This window comes from Megachile rotundata, chromosome 1 (assembly GCF_050947335.1).
Source record: "Megachile rotundata isolate GNS110a chromosome 1, iyMegRotu1, whole genome shotgun sequence".
Taxonomy (NCBI): domain Eukaryota; kingdom Metazoa; phylum Arthropoda; class Insecta; order Hymenoptera; family Megachilidae; genus Megachile; species Megachile rotundata.
Window position 1 is genome coordinate 19631321 of NC_134983.1, and position 11241 is coordinate 19642561.

Genomic DNA, 11241 nt, shown 5'->3' on the forward strand with positions numbered 1-11241 from the left:
AACTTCCATAATTCTTTAATTTTTTAATTTCTTACTTGAAGAACCTAATTTCCCAAGAGTTCCTAAATGTCCACAAAATTAAAAAAATTTGAAAGTTTCATAAATGAAAAAAGTAAGAATGTAGCATATAAATTAAGAACGAATCTTGAAGACCATTTGGATAGAGTATTTTTAGCGATTCAAATGTAGCTTTTATATCATTCGTATGGGTGATTCATGAAGTCCGAAACCATTACCATGAATCTATTACATTCGTCTGTTATTCAAATGGTCATTCGAAACGAATGATCGTTTACGAGCCTCATATATAGTCGTTACTCCGTGTCCATTTTTAGCCAGTTTGGGTTTCACGACTCTTGACCGACGTTGCCGTCATAAATCGTTCCAACATCGATAAATAATCGATGGCCGGTAGTCGAACAGTCACTGGGAAACGTATAGTGGAATAAGGAAATCGATGCTAAACGAATTCGGTAGCTTTCGGTACTCTTATATTCGTCAAATAATATGGAAATTTTGGATTTTACTGAGATTTCAAGAAAACATCTTTGACGATTGAGAACGTCTTGAAAATTTGAGAACATCTTAAAGCTTGTAAAATTTGACTGATTTAGTTGTTTCAGTGCTAGTTTATTAAATATTAAATTATTATATAATCACATGGGTAGTGAATTTATGTATGAAGTACTTTTATAAAAATTAATAAAAATGTATATATTGTTACATAAATTTTGTATTTAATAATCCTTGACAGAATAAGTAGTAATTGGACTTAAGCCACAAATTAAAAATTTAAATAAATTCGAATGATGAAGTCTAATTTGACCTATCCTTACAGTCTACAGTAGGTTAGGCTGTGTAAGGCTGACCTAGCTTAACCTTAATGCATCTGAATTAACCTAATCTTATGATCTAATGTAATCTAACCTCAACTATCTTCACAAAATGTAAAGTAACCTAAACTTAAATAGATTCGAAAGATGAAATCTAATTTGACGTATCCTTCCAATCTAATGTAATCAAACATAACCTAAATATACCCGAATAAAACCTAAATTAACCTCATAATCCAGTGTAACCTAACCTCAACTATCTCCCAAAAACAGTAACCCAACCTAAATAGATTTTCACCTACTCTAATTAAACAGCGACACGAGAAAACTCGAGCAAATCTCAATTATCATAACTTCTCGTCGTTTCGAGGTTTCTCGAAAGGCATCTCTAATAAAAAGCATGATCAAGAATACCGAGGGTGTAGCTCGCGCGTATTTAGCTGTGCAAACTGGTTTGTACGGATTAGTCCGAGCATGTAGAACCGTCTAAATACGCCGTGTTGCCTGTGCGTACTGAACTGCACAAACTGGTTTGTACTGTACAGGCTGGCTCTCTTGTAGCCTTAACTCTGCAAACCAGTTTACGCAGTTATTCCACGAGGAATAATTGACCGTGTAGGCCTGGCCTTTGTACCAAATGAGATCAGGAAATAAATTAGACAAACATTGTGTCCCACGGTTTTAACTGTCGTTACGCTACATTTCCCAATGAACAAACGGTCATTTTTCGCGCTGTATCTGATACGTTGATGAAATCATTTGTTTCTGCTACTGCGGAAATGGGTTTAAACCGTTTGCTAAATCACCGTTCTTAAATTGGATGGTCGTATACATACAAAGATGTGAATATACATGTACGTATGTTAATATACATCCTAATGTTAATACACATCCTAAGTCCCAAATTCTTAAATCCCAATACCCAAATCCTTAATTCTCAAATCCCCAATATCCAAGTCCCTAATTCCCTAAACCCCAAATTCTCACATCACCAAAACTTAAAAATTTAACTCTCAAATTCCCAATCCCTGAATTCCCAACTCCCCGAGCCCCAAATTCTCAAATTCCAACACCAAAAACCCAAATTCTCAAATCCCCAACTTCCAAGTCCCTAATTCCCTAAACCCCAAATTCTCACAACACCAAATCCTAAAACTCTAACTCCCAAATTCCCAATCCCTGAATCCCCAACTCCCCAAGCCCCAAATTCTCAAATCCCCAATTTCCAAGTCCCTGATTCCCTAAATCTCAAATTCTCATATCTCCAACTCTAAGATCACCAAACCCTAAATCTCCATCTCTCAAATTCCCAATCCCTAAATCTCCACATTCCTAGGTCTCAAATTCTCAAATCCTCAACTCTCACATCACCAAATTCTAAATTTTCCACTCCCAAATTCCCCATTCCTAAGTCCCCAACTCCCTAAACCTCAAATTCTCAAATCCCCAAATTCCTAATCCTCAAATCTCCAACTCTCACACCACCAAACCCTAAATCATCTCCCAATCCCCCAAATTCTTAAATCCAAAATCGTTTCATTACTTTCGCATCAAAGCTCCCGCCCAATTCAAAGAGCCTACTCGGAGTATAACTGGGAAACTAGTGTTATTTCTTGGATATATAAACACAGTATTTTGCCGGCGTCTTACGGGCGGTTGGTACAAAGCTGGAAGCTTAATCCGTCCGTTCTAAATCCACGCGATACCGGGATGGCAGGAAGCGCGAGCACAGCGAACGATGTAAATTTTGGAATGGAGCGTCGGCGAAGGGGGTATTCCCAAATACCTGCAGGAAATCTGCGGGGGCCCATGACACACCATCGTGTTTGTCTTGCGTTTTAGGTGACTCGATTCCTCTGCTTACGTTTCCACCGTGTCGAGACCTCGCGGCTTACGGATTTGATTTCGCGCATAAATATTAATGCACCCTGATCATCTACCCTAACTCGAGTTAGCCTTACAGTCCTGATTGACTCTGGGAAAAGTCCATCTTTCGATTGGAAATTAAGGAGCTCGATCATGTATCAGTATAATACTTTATTTCTGAATTTGTTGTTGACTATTATTATTTATCTTTTAATATTTCATAAACTTTTAGATCTTTGTATGTTAATATTTGGCACTCGAAGGGTGACTCTCAGGCACCATTTTATTTAATATAATAATTTGAAATAAGTATTCTTTAACTGATTTCATAATATGACACATGTGATGTATAAACATAGTCACACAAACAATAATATAAATTATTAGTAGAAATTATTCGTTTAACTTTTTAAGTAGTAAGCTTTAAAATTGCTGTTTGTAAACAGCCAAATTACCTTTGAAAGAAGAATTGATACTTTGCTGTATGTTAAAATTGTTATAACTAATATATAACACTGAAATGTCTCAATTTTTTGCAAGAACTCGAAGCACCCTTTCCAAGAGTGATTATAAGCACTTCAAAAACGAGAATTCTCCTTTACAGTTACTTAATAAGGTGAATAATTGAATTTGATCGTGTTGCTCGTTTCCGAAGAAGCGTTCGTTTCAGAAACAGAAAGGAAACAAAGGACATTCATAGTAGTTGGGTTAATTCTGTACTGGTTATGATGGTAGACCGAGTCTGGGATGACTCGAGCAGACTGGCTGAATCTGAAGGCGCTACGTTGACGAGGGAGAAAGGACACCTGAACTCGACATAATCGTTTCTAACTAAAGGGAACACGGTTCTGACAAGCGTAGGCGTAAACGAGAGAATAGGAACACAATTTGCGTGCACTGTATCGTACAGAAAAAAGAGAATAAGTACCCCAATAGAACTTGAAGGACTATGCTAAATTAATTCTTAAGGTCAACGATGAAGCATCGACTGTCTCGAATTTGTCTTACAAAATTAATTTAAATTGGTTGTTGGAAGTTTTTGTTCGTGCTTTTCGTTTTCGAAAATTCGTTATTCATTTCTGTGCTAAAATTGAAAATTGTAAAATAAACTTAGGCAAAAATAAGACCTACAAAATAAAATTTGATAACAATAAAGATTGTAAAGTACAGTCTGACAGAATTAAAAACTGTAAAATAAAATTAGACAAAAATGAAACCTATGAAGATTATAAGAAACAATTAGACAAAAATGAAAAGCAATAAAATGCAATTTAATAAAACTAAAAATTATTCAAAAAAATATAACGAAGACAAAAATGACCAACCCCGTGTCCAAACACGAAGATGTAAGGATTACAAAGTACTAGAACTTGCGGAAGCTCGTGATCGATGTTCGGACAAGGCATCAGAATAAATGTCTAAAACGGTTAAGACAGTAGATACGATTCGAAAACTTTAGTTAATAGGACAGTTGGAGTTCACGAAGCCCGAGTCACACGGGAGACAAGCAAGTAAGCAAGCAAGCGAGTGAGCAAGCAAACAAGCGTCGGCGTCTAGACGCGGACGAACGACGTTGAAACGGAGCCGGTCGATAACGCGATGCAGCACCTCGAGCCGTGACGAGGCTGCGACATCGGGATTGTGATTAGGGGCTGGTCGGCAAACAATGCCTAATTACACAATTATTGTGCCGCGGGCCCGTAATTAAGACACATTACTCCTCCCGGCTGGTAATTCATTACGCTTAATGTCTTCCCTGCCTCCACCGTTTCATCGCGGATGACAGTCGCGACGGTTCTGCTAAATACCGTTACCGTGAAATATTACCGACCACGACCATCTCGGATCCGCACCGCCAGTCTCGTTGCTTTCTCCTAACAAAGCAGATCCTTGCTACAGAACTCGTTTGATCCTCGAAACGTTTGCTCCACGCTCGTTTATTTTATCGGAACGAGCCGAATAATTATGACATTAATTGATACCGATTGTTCTATTCCAGAGAACGGACCGACCGATGTAATTACTGGCCGACGACGGCTCGATTTTACCATCTAATGGAAAAGTGGTGGAATAGCTGTTTCTTCGAACTCCAGTTACTCAGCGATTTTCTTCTACTGCATTTAAACCACCGTAGAAAGGGAGGTCTCTTTTCGTAAATCTTATCATTCGCTATTTTAGGAGTCTCATTTGGTATTTTCTAAGTTTACAATTTTTAGGACTTTGTTGACTTTGAATTTTGGAGTTTGGAGATTTGAACGTTTTTTACATTTGGGAAATTCGAAAATAATGTACAAATTAACCCTTGCGAGAGGTGACTCTCAGTCACCATTCTATTTAATACAATAATTTTAACACTAAAACTACCAAATCGGTCAAATGACCGCTCTACAAGTTTCGTATTATAAGATGCACATTTTGTTAAAATACATTCTTTGAAACCAGCATTGATTTTCAACAAGATAAAGAATAAATGTGTGTACTAATTTATGTTTCGTCGTTTGTTTATTTATTTTTTAACTTCATTTTTAATTTCATATTAAGTATTATATGCCGGTAGGTTTAGTGTTAAATAAGCATTTTTTAACTGATTCTGTAATATAAGTCTAAAAATATTAAACGGCCATTAAAGTGTTAATAAATTGCACTTCACAACCTTCGAATCACCCATTCTCTCTATTCCAAAAGATTCCAACCTCCAATTAAATGAATTCCCCAGCGTCTAATAAATTACAAGCGCGCAGAATTATTAACGCTTAAAATATGAAATCTGTAAACCGATGAGGAGATTAACGCGGGAAATTGCGACACCGTCCATTACAGAAGGCGTGAAAGTAATGAGTCGGTTGAAAGAACGGAATTGAATGGCTTTTCGTAGCGGGACTGATAGGAAGAACGAAACCCTAGGACAATATACAAGAGATAACCAGCGTTACGAGCAGCTCGAATTCGCGAGATCCCAGTGGACTTTCATTGAAAGTTCTCCACACAGATCGGCAAATGCTCGATACCGTTTTCTCGTGTAATCTCTATATGACCCGCTACGTCCCAGAGGATATGCTCGACGTATTAAAAAATTACCCGAGAAATCATTTGGTACCGTCTTTTGAAAACGACTACCCTTTGTCGTCCACGTAACTCCCGTCTCGATAACGGAGCGCGCCTGCGTCATGCATTAAGTAATTATCACGTCATTGTGATTAATTGCTCGCTTTATTAACAGTTCCGCGCGGAGGGATTGCACGCTGCGAGGAAAATGGGAAATTTATCGTTAACATTGATATGCGGATAAATATGCATTTAAGGGATGTTTTGGGCAATTTTTTCAAACTTCGAGAATCTTGGAAATTTTCAAATTTTTCAGATCTTTAGATTTGGGGATTTGTGGCTCGTAATTTTTGTACTTTTGGAACTTAAGTCCTGAATTACAATTTTTATTTCAATATAATATAACAAATAATTTTTCTTTATATAAATTAAAAATGTAGAATACATTTTCCTATTGTTTCCTATTATTTTATATATGTGTAACAATATTGTATATATTGTTTCCTTCTACAAATTTTTTTTCGTATAAAATAAAAATCATGTAACGAATAAACATCGTATTATATAAAATCATAATATGCATTAAAGCACAATTCCATATTAAAACTGCAATTTTTCAATTTGTTCGAATTTATTAAAATAGAATGTTTTATGAAGAGCGACCGTTTACGAATGATCACAGTAGAGCAATTACTTAATAATTTATGGTACTTTTAATTAGACGACAGAGTTATTAAACTACAAACAATTTCATATAAATAACCAATTGTCTGGCAAACAGAAGATACGAGTTGTAGATTCCAGTTGAGTGATCTAATTAAACGATCCTTTCCCTGGCCGAATATGAAGTCAAAATGCAACGATATCGCGTGTATTCGTTTGATCGATCTACCGTAAACTGAATATCAACAAAACGTACGTTTTCATTCGTGTCGTCGTTCTAATTACACCTGCGGTTATTTACAACGAACGGTTTCCGACCGAAATTACGTACAAATTAACCCTGAAATTGATAATGGGTTCACCGAAAATAACTGTTTTAGACTGAAAATACGTAAAACGGAAAAAAATCATAATGACAAACATTTTTGTAGATAAAAATTTTTGTGACAACTTACTCCTCTCAATTTTTATTTTTAAATAAAAATTTAACATTTACTTTTATTAAATAGAAATTGAAACTTTATATGAAAATTAATTCTGCCAGAAATTAGATTTTAGTGTTAAAAATTGAACTGTAAGAACGTTCGGTTCATTACTTTATGAGAATTTCTTATATAAATAAATTTGAATTTTACCGCCAATTTTATTGCCAATTTAGTCTAATATGGCGGAACATAATATAATAATATATTAAATAAAATGCAAGCAGTATCTATTAATCTAAGTGTAGTTACATTTTTAATTGTCTAGTGTTTGAATTTTTTTGAAAATGTTAAACATGTATTTAAATATGGCGCGGCTGTGAATTGTTCTAATTTCTACGCGAACTATTCGGGCGTTTCCGGGTGCAGTGCCGAACGTCACCGAAGTCCCTGTTTATATCGCGTCTTACGACTCTCACGTGTTTCTTAAATAAATTCTTTAACATTTTCAAACCTGTGTTTCTCTATAATCTGAAAACCTGTAACTAGACTAAATTTCAAGAAAAACAATATAAACAGTCATGCAATCATGTGTAATCGCAGTTTCGTGTAATCAATGTATCGGTGTATAAAAAAGCAATGCATTTCATTTCACCTGTCAAACGCAGTTGAAAATCCACTATAATTTGTGAATTAGAGTATTAATAAAAGTTTTAGTAAATTTTGTATTGGAATATATCGGAGAATGAAATAGCCCACAGCTTCTCGAAAATAAAATGATCACGAAAAGAGAAAAATTCGTGCGGCAGTCGATCACTTGAAACAAATTAACCTCAATGGCTGTTATAAATTTCGTCTTGACGGACGATAAAATCGCCTGTACAACCGCGTTCGATTCGGTTAGCGGTCTTTTTTTCTTCTCTTTCTCCCTCTTTTTTTTACCCCCCATTAATAATAGTCACGTTCAGGACAGATCACGTTTACGTGGGTAAAAAATTTCAAATTGAACTGCGGTGCGTCGGTAAAATTTGTGCGAGCTTCACTGTGAAGTGTGCGCCGGTGAATTTATAATTCTCCAACGCATTTACATGCCTTCGACAACGTAAATATAAAACTGCCTTAATAAATCGACAGCCATTAGCATCGAAAGGAAATTAAGCTACGAGTTATCGCAACACGGCGGATCAACTTTATAAGTGTATCTATCACTTTTCGGAGACAAAGGACACTTAATTGTTAAATAAATTGAAACAAGTGAAAGTGACGTGACATTACGTGAAATTGACATTACATTATTAGTAAGAACATTATTAATCCTCAGATAAAATTCTTAATCTAAATTCCAAATGTCTCCACATCCGTTTATTAATTAATTGACGATCGCTGACATTTTGAAAGGCAGCCTTTATTCCGTCAGAAACGAGTCAATAAAGAAGCCATAACACAAAGCGTACGGTAGCGAATAACAATACGCGTCCTTTTTAATTTCATTAAACCAGTAGATAAATACAACCAGTTCATTGGATGGTTCAATTTAATTAAAAGCCGTCTGGTGTATGCAGTTTCCTTCAATTAGAAAAACGTATCCCTTTAAAAAGCGATTCTTTTACAAACGCATCGTTTCAGCTTCGTTACTATTTATCGAACGCTCTGTGCTGGTAATTACACACCTTTTATGACTTATTCGCTTGGCTAATACGTCACGTTTACGCGCGAAATTTTTATTTCACCGATCTCGCAAATAATATTTCGAAACGTTATCCCTCGACGATCCGTGTTATTGCTACTCGATCCGCATTAATTTCCCTGCATCCTTTTTCCACTTTTTTCGCGTCAATTGATTTTACGTCTACGCGTCTGCATTATATTTCCCACGCTTTTTTATCGTAACGTATTGTTTGCTTTAATCCCAGACTGTCAATACTTTTCTTTAATACTGTTCTTTAATAATAACCGTATGCAATAATAAAATAATACGATACTAAAGTAATAAGATTGTTTTAAAAATTTCCTACATGAAAGTAATAATATTTTTAAACTGACAAGCGTGACGTAACCTCAAATTGACGCGTAGGTTTAATAATGAACTAAAGTTATATGAAACGATTTTAATGGGCAAATTAGAGGATACGTAATTTTATAGATTCACATTGAAACATTGAGCTTTCTAGAGATGTTCCATCGCCAAACACAACGACGAGTCAGTTACATAGCCCGGGAGTTCGAAGGTCTGTTTACACGAGTTCGCAAATATAGCCATAGGTATCGGAGTCAACCGAAGCGAAGAATTGATAAATTAGTTATTCCGTCAGTCGCCTGCTGCTGTTTCTACAGGTACGTTTGATCTGAGGTTTCGAATAATCATGCTTATTTATATTGGAAACCCTTCGAACTCCCTAACATCCTACAGGACCCTTTTACACGTTATTCCTCAAAAACATTGTAGCAATTTTAATACTCTTTTGAACACGTCAATATTTTTACCGGTGGATTTCAAATTTTTGAATTCAAGATTATCGATGACGTATTATAGGACATTACGTCATTAAATTACTATATATATTGCTACTAAAGTTAATATTTCTATCAAAACTGTACAAAATTTGAAATATTCACTGACCTCGATTATTTATTTGCAGGATTCGAAGAGTAGCCATAGTTGAAACCGCCATTCATTGATGACTCACTGCGCAATATGAAATTTGAATCGATGACACTAGAATCAGAGATTAATATTACTATTTATATTGCTACTCAAGTTGTCGTTAATATTACTATTAAAACTGTGCAAAATTTGAGATATTTACTGACCTTTATTATTTATTTGCAGGATTCGAAGACTAGCCATCGTCGCAACCGCCGTCCGTTGATCCCTCGCTGCGGAATATGAAATTTGAATCGATGAAACTCGAATCGACGCGGCGGTTCGAGAAAAATGGCGGGCAGTCTTCAAAAATGGCGCGCAACATTTGAAAATGCGGAGCGGCGTAAATTATATTCACTTAGTTGGAAAATGTTTAATAGAAGGTGCAACTGGCCCATTTATCACGGGATAACAATTCCGGAGTACATCCTTTGAATGTAACTCTACCCTTGGGTAAACAAGACTAAGGGTTATGACCATTCTCGTTTGTCTTTGCGTCCGGAATCTTCGCACGAAATCCCTAGCCAGGACCCAATTAACTCCCGAAGAATTCGATCCTATCCCATGGTAATTCCAAGATAGTGCGACTCTAACGGCAGATTAGAAAAGACAATATTTGTCTCGCTGCTTCTGCGTCTAATCGCGTATTGCCTCGCAGATGTGCCTTCGCTTAATATCGGTTACTATTTGTCCTACCGTGGAATTGAAGTCTGCGATTGTGTACATAACACTGGAATACAGAAATTTACATTTCTCAACTGTTCGTTCCTTTTATTAAGTTCATTAAATTAATTAGCAGATTTCACAGTTTAATATAGTCTAAATAATTATGTACTTTAAAGAGATATTAATGATAAAAATTATGAAAGCATTTCATATAATGCTTGTATTCCTGTGTGATGTTAAAGACTGGTCTGAATGTATATAGACAAATATGTAACTTCTTAAAGTTTATAATAGAAGATAACACAATGCAATACAAGATATTGTAGCACAAAAATTATAAGATTACTGTAATGAAATAGCAAGAATTATAATATTAATGCAATACAAAGGTATCATACAGACATTGTCTATTATAATGCAAGGATGATAATGCAAACTTTGTCTATTACAATACAAACCTTGTCTGTTATAATATAACAAGTATAGTACAAACCTTGTTTGTTGTAATATAACTATAGTACAGACTTATCTATTATAATATAACAATTACAGTAAAAACTTGTCTATTGCAATATAACAATTATAGTACATACTTGTCTATTATAATATAACAATTATAGTACAAACTTGTCTATTATAACATAAAAATTATAGTACAAACTTCTCTACTTTAATAAAAAAAGTTATAGCACAAATCTTGCCTATTATATTATAAAAATTTATGTAATCAGAGGTCCAGCTTGAATCTAAAGCTTCTGAAAACAGTAAAAGATAAGAAAAAATGTACTGCCTTTGGTTTTATGACTATGTGTAACATTAAATGTAAGAGAAGTTGAATATTTTTTAGGGTAAGACAAGCTACATTAAATGCGACACGTCCAAGGATGCAGTCTGACCGCAGGTCTATCCGCAGCGACGGCGACAGTTTGAATTGAAGGTTTTTGCGGACGCCGTAACACGTTGGCTCACGCGCTAACGTATTTGCAAGATCCGCTGCGCTGATGGACAGATAATGCGACGTGTGATTGTAGGCCCGCCAATCGCGGCCGATTGTGCCTCTGAAGGCCCGCTAACTATCTCAAACTAGCCCCATTCAAGCCGC

General features: G+C 35.6%; 1 long non-coding RNA gene across 4 annotated transcripts; it reads left to right on the forward strand.

The window, feature by feature from the left end:
* The first annotated feature begins 7242 nt into the window (after positions 1-7242).
* LOC143264321 (uncharacterized) lies at positions 7243-10834 on the forward strand. Of its 4 annotated transcripts, XR_013037998.1 has the most exons (4): positions 7243-7728; positions 7798-8127; positions 8973-9163; positions 9469-10834. It is a non-coding gene; the product is annotated as an uncharacterized LOC143264321 (long non-coding RNA). The 4 variants fall into 4 exon arrangements; XR_013038002.1 differs by having other exon boundaries at positions 7245-8127; positions 8993-9163; XR_013037994.1 differs by having other exon boundaries at positions 7246-8127.
* Positions 10835-11241: the final 407 nt, after the last annotated feature.